The 10,000-nt window shown below is 47.9% G+C and overlaps 1 protein-coding gene and 1 long non-coding RNA gene across 2 annotated transcripts in view; one reads left to right on the top strand and one right to left on the bottom strand.

The window, feature by feature from the left end:
* The window catches only part of LOC118380674 (nectin-1-like), a 154,090-nt gene that overhangs the window by 112,585 nt on the left and 31,505 nt on the right, over positions 1–10,000 (top strand). The gene's annotated exons all lie outside the window — the stretch shown is intronic.
* Positions 139–2,362, bottom strand: LOC127918121 (uncharacterized). Its single transcript, XR_008098969.1, has 3 exons — positions 1,375–2,362; positions 1,228–1,325; positions 139–786 (listed from the first exon to the last, which is right to left on the bottom strand). It is a non-coding gene; the product is annotated as an uncharacterized LOC127918121 (long non-coding RNA).

The following is a 10,000-nucleotide window of genomic DNA, read 5'->3' as shown; positions in this document are numbered from 1 at the left end:
GGGTAGATGAGGGGTGGTAGCAGCGGTTTCAGGGGGTAGCAGCGGTTTCAGGGGGGGTAGGTGAGGGGGTGGTAGCAGCGGTTTTAGGGGGGTAGGTGAGGGGGTGGTAGCAGCGGTTTTAGGGGCCACAGAGCATCATAGCTGTCCCCTTTCTAGAACAGGGCCACAGAGCATCATAGCTGTCCCCTTTCTAGAACAGGGCCACAGAGCATCATAGCTGTCCCCTTTCTAGAACAGTATATTTGACCTCTCAGCTTCCCTATCAAATCCCAAAATGTCAAGCAGACAATCGAAGAAGATGAACAACAATACCAAATGTTTTGATGAAGAATTCAAAAACCTAAGAAAGAAATTGAGAAACCGATCCAACCAAAGACACAGAGACCCAGAAAACCTGAGCCTTCACTATAGTGAATCACTAAAACAGAGATGTATGGGTAAACCTGAGCCTTCACTATAGTGAATCACTAAACCAGAGATGTATGGGTAAACCTGAGCCTTCACTATAGTGAATCACTAAAACAGAGATGTATGGGTAAACCTGAGCCTTCACTATAGTGAATCACTAAAACAGAGATGTATGGGTAAACCTGAGCCTTCACTATAGTGAATCACTAAAACAGAGATGTATGGGTAAACCTGAGCCTTCACTATAGTGAATCACTAAAACAGAGATGTATGGGTAAACCTGAGCCTTCACTATAGTGAATCACTAAAACAGAGATGTATGGGTAAACCTGAGCCTTCACTATAGTGAATCACTAAAACAGAGATGTATGGGTAAACCTGAGTCTTCACTATAGTGAATCACTAAAACAGAGATGTATGGGTAAACCTGAGTCTTCACTATGGTGAATCACTAAAACAGAGATGTATGGGTAAACCTGAGCCTTCACTGTGGTGAATCACTAAAACAGAGATGTATGGGTAAACCTGAGTCTTCACTATGGTGAATCACTAAAACAGAGATGTATGGGTAAACCTGAGTCTTCACTATGGTGAATCACTAAAACAGAGATGTATGGGTAAACCTGAGTCTTCACTATGGTGAATCACTAAAACAGAGATGTATGGGTAAACCTGAGTCTTCACTATGGTGAATCACTAAAACAGAGATGTATGGGTAAACCTGAGCCTTCACTATGGTGAATCACTAAAACAGAGATGTATGGGTAAACCTGAGTCTTCACTATGGTGAATCACTAAAACAGAGATGTATGGGTAAACCTGAGCCTTCACTATAGTGAATCACTAAAACAGAGATGTATGGGTAAACCTGAGCCTTCACTATAGTGAATCACTAAAACAGAGATGTATGGGTAAACCTGAGCCTTCACTATGGTGAATCACTAAAACAGAGATGTATGGGTAAACCTGAGCCTTCACTATAGTGAATCACTAAAACAGAGATGTATGGGTAAACCTGAGCCTTCACTATAGTGAATCACTAAAACAGAGATGTATGGGTAAACCTGAGCCTTCACTATAGTGAATCACTAAACCAGAGATGTATGGGTAAACCTGAGCCTTCACTATAGTGAATCACTAAACCAATACAGAAAAAGAAGGAACAGCACGTCAGAAATCAACTCAATGTAGTTGAAGAATTAATAGAATTGAACCAACTCTGGGAAAATTGAAAAACACTAAACAAACAACAACATGAATAGTTATCTATCCAAAATGGTGATGTACTGTATGTACTGTATGTACTGTATGTACTGTATGTACTGTATGGGTAAACCACTTCTCCAATCTTTTTGGCTCTATAACAAAGAAAAAACAGCAAAACAACGTACATGATCAAATACACATCTTTAAAGACTACCAGAACCCACTGGACTCTCCAATTACCTTGAATGAACTACAGGACAAAATACAAACCCTCCAACCCAAAAAGGCCTGTGGTGTTGATGGTATCCTCATTGAAATGATAACATATGCACACCACACATTTTAATTGGCTAAAATGAAACTATTTGAAATCATCCTCAGCTCTGGCATCTTGGAACCAGGGACGGATCATCCCAATCCACAAGAGTGGAGATTTGACCCCAATCTACCGGGGGAAATGCATCCTCAGCAACCTTAAGAAAATATTTTGCATTATCATTAACATTTCTTCAGTGAAAAAAAAACCCATCATTGAGCAAAAACAACATAAATCCATGTAGAAAAACAAGAAGTGTGCAGTTAACATTCACAAATTCACGATGTCTTTCCCCTGGGTCATGGGGTGAGACGGGTATGCAGCTTGACCTCTTCAACATACACTACCGTTCAAATGTTTGGTGTCACTTAGAAATGGCCTTGTTTTTGAAAAAATAGCAGCACATTTGTTGTCCATTATAATAACATCAAATTGATCAGACATACAGTGTAGACATTGTTAATGTTGTAAATGACTGTTGTAGCTGGAAATGGACGATTTTTTTATGGAATATCTACATAGTCCCATTATCAGCAACCATCACTCCTGTGTTCCAATGGCACGTTGTGTTAGCTAATCCAAGTTTATTATTTTAAAGACAAATTTATCATTAGAAAACCCTTTTTGCAATTCTGTTAGCACAGCTGAAAACTGTTGTTTTGATTAAAGAAGCAATAAAAATGGCCTTTAGACTAGTTGAGTATCTGGAGCATCAGCATTTGTGGGTTTGTTTACAGGCTCCAAATGGCCACAAACAAAGACCTTTCTTCTGAAACTCATCAGTCTATTCTTGTTCTGAGAAATGAAGGCTATTCCATGTGAGAAATTGTCAAGAAACTGAAGATCTCGTACAACGCTGTGTACTACTCCCTTCACAAAACTCTGGCTCTCTGTCTCGCACCAGAATAGAAAGAGGAGTGGGAGGCCCCGGTGCACAACTGAGAAAGAGGAAAAGTACATTAGAGTGTCTAGTTCGAGAAACAAGACGCCTCACAAGTCCTCAACTGACAGCTTCATTAAATAGTACCAGCAAAATGCCAGTCTCAATGTCAAAAGTGAATAGGCGACTCCGGGATGCTGGCCTTCTAGGCTGAGTTGCAAAGAAAAATCCATATCTCAGACTGGCCACTAAAAAGAAAAGATTGAGATGGGCAAAAGAACACAGACACTGGACAGAGGAACTGAATCAGAAAGATGCGTGGGCCTGCCTTAATTGACATCCACATCTTCGGCGCCCGGGGAACAGTGGGTTAACTGCCTTGCTCAGGTGCAGAACAACAGATTTTTTACCTTGTCAGCTCAGGGATTTGAAATGTTGCTGGCTCTAACCACTAGGCTACCTGCTGTCCATCACTTACAAAGAAGTGAACCTGTAGAAAAGTTGCCTCAGCTGGTACTGGGTCTGTTCACAAACAGACCCCACAAATCCCCAGGGCAGCAACACAATTAGACCCAACCAAATCATGAGAAAACAAAAAGATAATTACTTTACACATTGGAAAGAATCAACAAAAAAACGGAGCAAACTAGAATGCTATTTGGCCCTAAACAGAGAGGACACAGTGGCAGAATACCTGACCACTGTGACTGACCCAAACTTAAGGAAAGCTTTGGCTATGTATAGCCTTGCTATTGAGAAGGCCGCCGTAGGCAGACCTGGCTCTCAAGAGAAGACAGGGGGTACCCTTCCGAGTCAGTGTGTGGGGGTACAGGTTAGTGATGAGACTATATACAGGGGGTACCGAGTCAGTGTGTGGGGGTACAGGTTAGTGATGAGACTATATACAGCGGGTACCGAGTCAGTGTGTGGGGGTACAGGTTAGTGATGAGACTATATACAGGGGGTACCGAGTCAGTGTGTGGGGGTAGAGGTTAGTAATGAGGCTTTATACAGGGGGTACAGATTAGTGTGTGGGGGTAGAGGTTAGTGATGAGGCTTTATACAAATCAATTCGAATCAAATGTATTTATATAGCCCTTCGTACATCAGCTGATATCTCAAAGTGCTGTACAGAAACCCAGCCTAAAACCCCAAACAGCAAGCAATGCAGGTGTAGAAGCACAGGGGGTACGGAGACAGTGTGTGGGGGTACATGTTAGTGATGAGGCTTTATACAGGGGGTACCGAGTCAGTGTGTGGGGGTACATGTTAGTGATGAGGCTTTATACAGGGGGTACCGAGTCAGTGTGTGGGGGTACATGTTAGTGATGAGGCTTTATACAGGGGGTTCCCGAGTCAGTGTGAGGGGGTACATGTTAGTGATGAGGGTTTATACAGGGGGTTCCCGAGTCAGTGTGTGGGGGTACATGTTAGTGATGAGGCTTTATACAGGGGGTTCCCGAGTCAGTGTGAGGGGGTACATGTTAGTGATGAGGGTTTATACAGGGAGTACAGGTTAGTGAAGGTCATTTGTACATGTAGGTTGGTTAAAGGGACTATGAGTACAGATAGTAACAGCAGTGTAAAACCTAAGGAGGTGGGGGGGGGGATCAATGCAAATAGTCTTGATTAGCTGTTCGAGAGTCTTATGTCTGGGGGATAGAAGCTGTCAAGGAACCTTTTGGTCCTAGACTTGACTTGACTTTTGAGGATCTGGGGACCCATGCCAAATCTTTTCAGTCTCCTGAGGGGGAAAAGGTGTTGTTGTGTCCTCTTCACGACTGTCTCCTGAGGGGGAAAAGGTGTTGTTGTGTCCTCTTCACGACTGTCTCCTGAGGGGGAAAAGGTGTTGTTGTGTCCTCTTCACGACTGTCTCCTGAGGGGGAAAAGGTGTTGTTGTGTCCTCTTCACGACTGTCTCCTGAGGGGGAAAAGGTGTTGTTGTGTCCTCTTCACGACTGTCTCCTGAGGGGGTAAAGGTGTTGTTGTGTCCTCTTCACGACTGTCTCCTGAGGGGGAAAAGGTGTTGTTGTGTCCTCTTCACGACTGTCTCCTGAGGGAGAAAAGGTGTTGTTGTGTCCTCTTCACAACTGTCTCGGTGTGCTTGGATCATTTGTTGGTGATGTGGAAACTCTCGACCTGCTCCACTGCAGCCCTGGCGATGTTAACAGGGGCCTGTTCCTTTTCCTGTAGTTCACCGTCATTTCCTTTGTCTTGTTCACATTGAGGGAGAGGTTGTTGCCCTGGCGCCACACTGTCAGGTCTCTGACCTCCTCCCTATTGGCTGCCTCGTCGTTGTCGGTGAGCAGGCTGTGACATCAACAAACTTAATGATGGTGTTGGAGTCGTGCCTCGCCGTGCAGTCATGGGTGAACAGGGAGTACAGGAGGGGACTAAGCATGCACCCCTGAGGTGCCCGGGTGTTGTTGATCAGCGTAGGAGATGTGTTGTTGCCTACCCTTATCACCACTGCAACCCCTCAGGATGTCCAGGATCCAGTTGCAGAGGGAGGTGTTAAGTCCCAGGATCATTCGCTTAGTGATGACCTTTGAGGGCACTATGGTGTTGAACGCTGAGCTGTAGTCAATGAATAGCATTCTCGTATAGGTGTTCCTTTTGTCCAGGTGGGAAAAGGCAGTGTGGAGTGAGTCTCACATGGGGTCTCCTCCCATACGCTCATCTCCTTTCCTCTCATCCTCTCCCCCATCTCCCCCATCCTCTCCTCTTGTCTCCCCCCATCCTCTCCTCCCATCCTCTCCTCCCATCCTCTCCTCTGCTCTCCTCCCTCCTCTCCTCTCCTCCCCTCCTCTCCAATCATCTCCTCCCATCCTCTCCTCCCCTCCTCTCCCATCCTCTCCTCCCCTCCTCTCTCCTCCCCTCCTCTCTCCTCCCCTCCTCTCCCATCCTCTCCTCCCCTCCTCTCCCATCATCTCCTCCCATCCTCTCCTCCCCTCCGCTCCCATCATCTCCTCCCATCCTCTCCTCCCATCCTGTCCTGTCCTCTCCTCCCATCCTCTCCTCCCCTCCTCTCCCATCCTCTCCTCCCCTCCTCTCCCATCCTCTCCCATCCTCTCCTCCCCTCCTCTCCCATCCTCTCCTCCCCTCCTCTCCCATCATCTCCTCCCATCCTCTCCTCCCCTCCTCTCCCATCATCTCCTCCCATCCTCTCCTCCCCTCCGCTCCCATCATCTCCTCCCCTCCTCTCCCATCATCTCCTCCCATCCTCTCCTCCCCTCCGCTCCCATCATCTCCTCCCATCCTGTCCTGTCCTCTCCTCCCATCCTCTCCTCCCCTCCTCTCTCCTCCCCTCCTCTCCCATCCTCTCCTCCCCTCCTCTCCCATCATCTCCTCCCATCCTCTCCTCCCTTCCTCTCCCATCCTCTCCTCCCAGCCCATCCTCTCCTCTCATCCTCTCCTCCCCTCCTCTCCCATCCTCTCCTCCCATCCTGTCCTGTCCTCCCCTCCTCTCCTCCCATCCTCTCCTCCCCTCCTCTCTCCTCCCCTCCTCTCCCATCCTCTCCTCCCCTCCTCTCCCATCCTCTCCTCTCATCCTCTCCTCCCCTCCTCTAGCTACTTTACACCCAGGCCTCCCCCTGCCTCTCTTCCCCTCCTCTAGCTACTTTACACCCAGGCCTCCCCCTGCCTATCCCAAGGCTCTAACAGTATTCCTCTCGGGTGGGTGGTTGTGGGTCCTTTGAGTGATGAAGTGTGCTTCTATCCCCCTCTCCTACCCACGGGAAGGGCCTCTGGCTGCTAGCGTCCCGCTACCATCATCCTCATTATCCAAGCATTATCATGCTCTTCTCTGTCCTCTCCTTCACACACACACACACACACACACACACACACACACACACACACACACACACACACACACACACACACACACACACACACACACACACACACACACACACACACACACACACATGCATGCATGGAGGGAACGATGGAGGGAAAACTGTTTAGATAGGAAGGGTCTTCTGTGTTGTATTTGGGGAAAGAAGGGAAGAGAGGAGAAGGGAAGCCACAGAAACACTGTCACCAGGGGAGGGAGAGAGAGCAGACGTTGAGGATGTATCTTAACATTTCTTTCTGTCTTGCTACTTTGGTCTCTCTGGCGTATAGAGATATAGATAGATGGAGAGAAGAGTAGGAGGTGTGGTCCTTCTGTAGCTCAGTTGGTAGAGCATGGCGCTTGTAACGCCAGGGTAGTGGGTTCGATTCCCGGCACCACCCATACGTAGAATGTATGCACACATGACTGTAAGTCGCTTTGGATAAAAGCGTCTGCTAAATGGCATATGTTATTATATTATTATTAGAGGAGAGGAGAGAAAAGAGAGGGATGACAGGGAGATGCAACAGATAGGAGGGATAGGCATTGGTGGAGTGGTCGAGCTCCCTTCAGTTCAGCTCAGTTTATCTGTCCTCGTAATTATCTTCTCCTCTCCCCACTTCATCGTTACCTCTCCTCCTCCTCTCCCCCTCCATCCTCTCTTTCCTCTCCCTCCCATCATCATCCTTCCTCCTCCTCTTCCATCCTCTATCCTTCCCATCTCTTCCAATCTCTTCCTCCTCTTCCATCCATTCTGACACTGCACGGCATGTCACTACCATCCTACCCTCGGAGAGACTGATGGTGCAGTATGTCACTACCATCCTAACCTCGGAGAGACTGATGGTGCAGTATGTCACTACCATCCTACCCTAGGAGAGACTGATGGTGCAGTATGTCACTACCATCCTACCCTAGGAGAGACTGATGGTGCAGTATGTCACTACCATCCTACCCTCGGAGAGACTGATGGTGCAGCATGTCACTACCATCCTACCCTAGGAGAGACTGATGGTGCAGTATGTCACTACCATCCTACCCTCGGAGAGACTGATGGTGCAGTATGTCACTACCATCCTACCCTAGGAGAGACTGATGGTGCAGTATGTCACTACCATCCTACCCTAGGAGAGACTGATGGTGCAGTATGTCATTACCATCCTACCCTCAGAGAGACTGATGGTGCAGTATGTCACTACCATCCTACCCTCGGAGAGACTGAGGGTGCAGTATGTCACTACCATCCTACCCTAGGAGAGACTGAGGTGCAGTATGTCACTACCATCCTACCCTCGGAGAGACTGAGGGTATTGAGGCTATTATTTCTCAATTGTAACCAACTGTACACATCAAGCTGTACCCTGATGTCATACATAATAGCATATGACTAAAATACAGCACTGACCTAATTAGTCATGCCCTTTCCATTCATTACCTATGAATGACACTCCACACCACTCAACTCCACTACCCTACACTCCACATCCTAGTACAGATACACTCCCCTACACTCCACATCCTGGTAAAGATATACTCCACATCCTGGTACAGATACACTCCCCTACACTCCACATCCTGGTAAAGATATACTCCACATCCTGGTAAAGATATACTCCACATCCTGGTACAGATACACTCCACGTCCTGGTACAGATACACTCCCCTACACTCCACATCCTAGTACAGATACACTCCCCTACACTCCACATCCTGGTACAGATACACTCCACGTCCTGGTACAGATACACTCCCCTACACTCCACATCCTAGTACAGATACACTCCCCTACACTCCACATCCTGGTACAGATACACTCCACGTCCTGGTACCGATACACTCCCCCTACACTTCACATCCTGGTACAGATACACTCCACATCCTGGTACAGATACACTCCCCTACACTCCACATCCTGGTACAGATACACTCCCCTACACTCCACATCCTGGTACAGATACACTCCACGTCCTGGTACCGATACACTCCCCTACACTCCACATCCTGGTACAGATACACTCCACATCCTGGTACAGATACACTCCCCTACACTCCACATCCTGGTACAGATACACTCCCCCTACACTCCACATCCTGGTACAGATACACTCCCCTACACTCCACATCCTGGTACAGATACACTCCCCTACACTCCACATCCTGGTACAGATACACTCCCTACACTCCACATCCTGGTACAGATACACTCCCCTACACTCCACATCCTGGTACCGATACACTCCACATCCTGGTGCAGATACACTCCCCTACACTCCACATCCTGGTACAGATACACTCCCCTACACTCCACATCCTAGTACAGATACACTCCCCTACACTCCACATCCTGGTACAGATACACTCCCCTACACTCCACATCCTGGTACAGATACACTCCCCTACACTCCACATCATGGTACAGATACACTCCCCTACACTCCACATCCTGGTACAGATACACTCCACATCCTGGTACAGATACACTCCCCTACACTCCACATCCTGGTACAGATACACTCCCCTACACTCCACATCATGGTACAGATACACTCCCCTACACTCCACATCCTAGTACAGATACACTCCCCTACACTCCACATCCTGGTACAGATACACTCCCCTACACTCCACATCCTGGTACAGATACACTCCCCTACACTCCACATCCTGGTACCGATACACTCCCCTACACTCCACATCATGGTACAGATACACTCCCCTACACTCCACATCCTGGTACAGATACACTCCACATCCTGGTACAGATACACTCCCCTACACTCCACGTCCTGGTACCGATACACTCCCCTACACTCCACATCCTGGTACAGATACACTCCCCTACACTCCACATCCTGGTACAGATACACTCCCCTACACTCCACATCCTGGTACAGATACACTCCACATCCTGGTACAGATACACTCCCCTACACTCCACATCCTGGTACAGATACACTCCCCTACACTCCACATCCTGGTACCGATACACTCCACATCCTGGTACAGATACACTCCACATCCTGGTACAGATACACTCCCCTACACTCCACATCCTGGTACAGATACACTCCCCTACACTCCACATCCTAGTACAGATACACTCCCCTACACTCCACATCCTGGTACAGATACACTCCCCTACACTCCACATCCTGGTACAGATACACTCCACATCCTGGTACAGATACACTCCCCTACACTCCACATCCTGGTACAGATACACTCCCCTACACTCCACATCCTGGTACAGATACACTCCCCTACACTCCACATCCTGGTACAGATACACTCCCCTACACTCCACATCCTGGTACAGATACACTCCCCTACACTCCACATCCTGGTACAGATAC

The sequence above is a fragment of the Oncorhynchus keta genome, unplaced genomic scaffold, assembly GCF_023373465.1.
Source record: "Oncorhynchus keta strain PuntledgeMale-10-30-2019 unplaced genomic scaffold, Oket_V2 Un_contig_1320_pilon_pilon, whole genome shotgun sequence".
Classification (NCBI taxonomy): Eukaryota; Metazoa; Chordata; class Actinopteri; order Salmoniformes; family Salmonidae; genus Oncorhynchus; species Oncorhynchus keta.
This window is presented reverse-complemented; position numbering and strand designations above follow the sequence as displayed.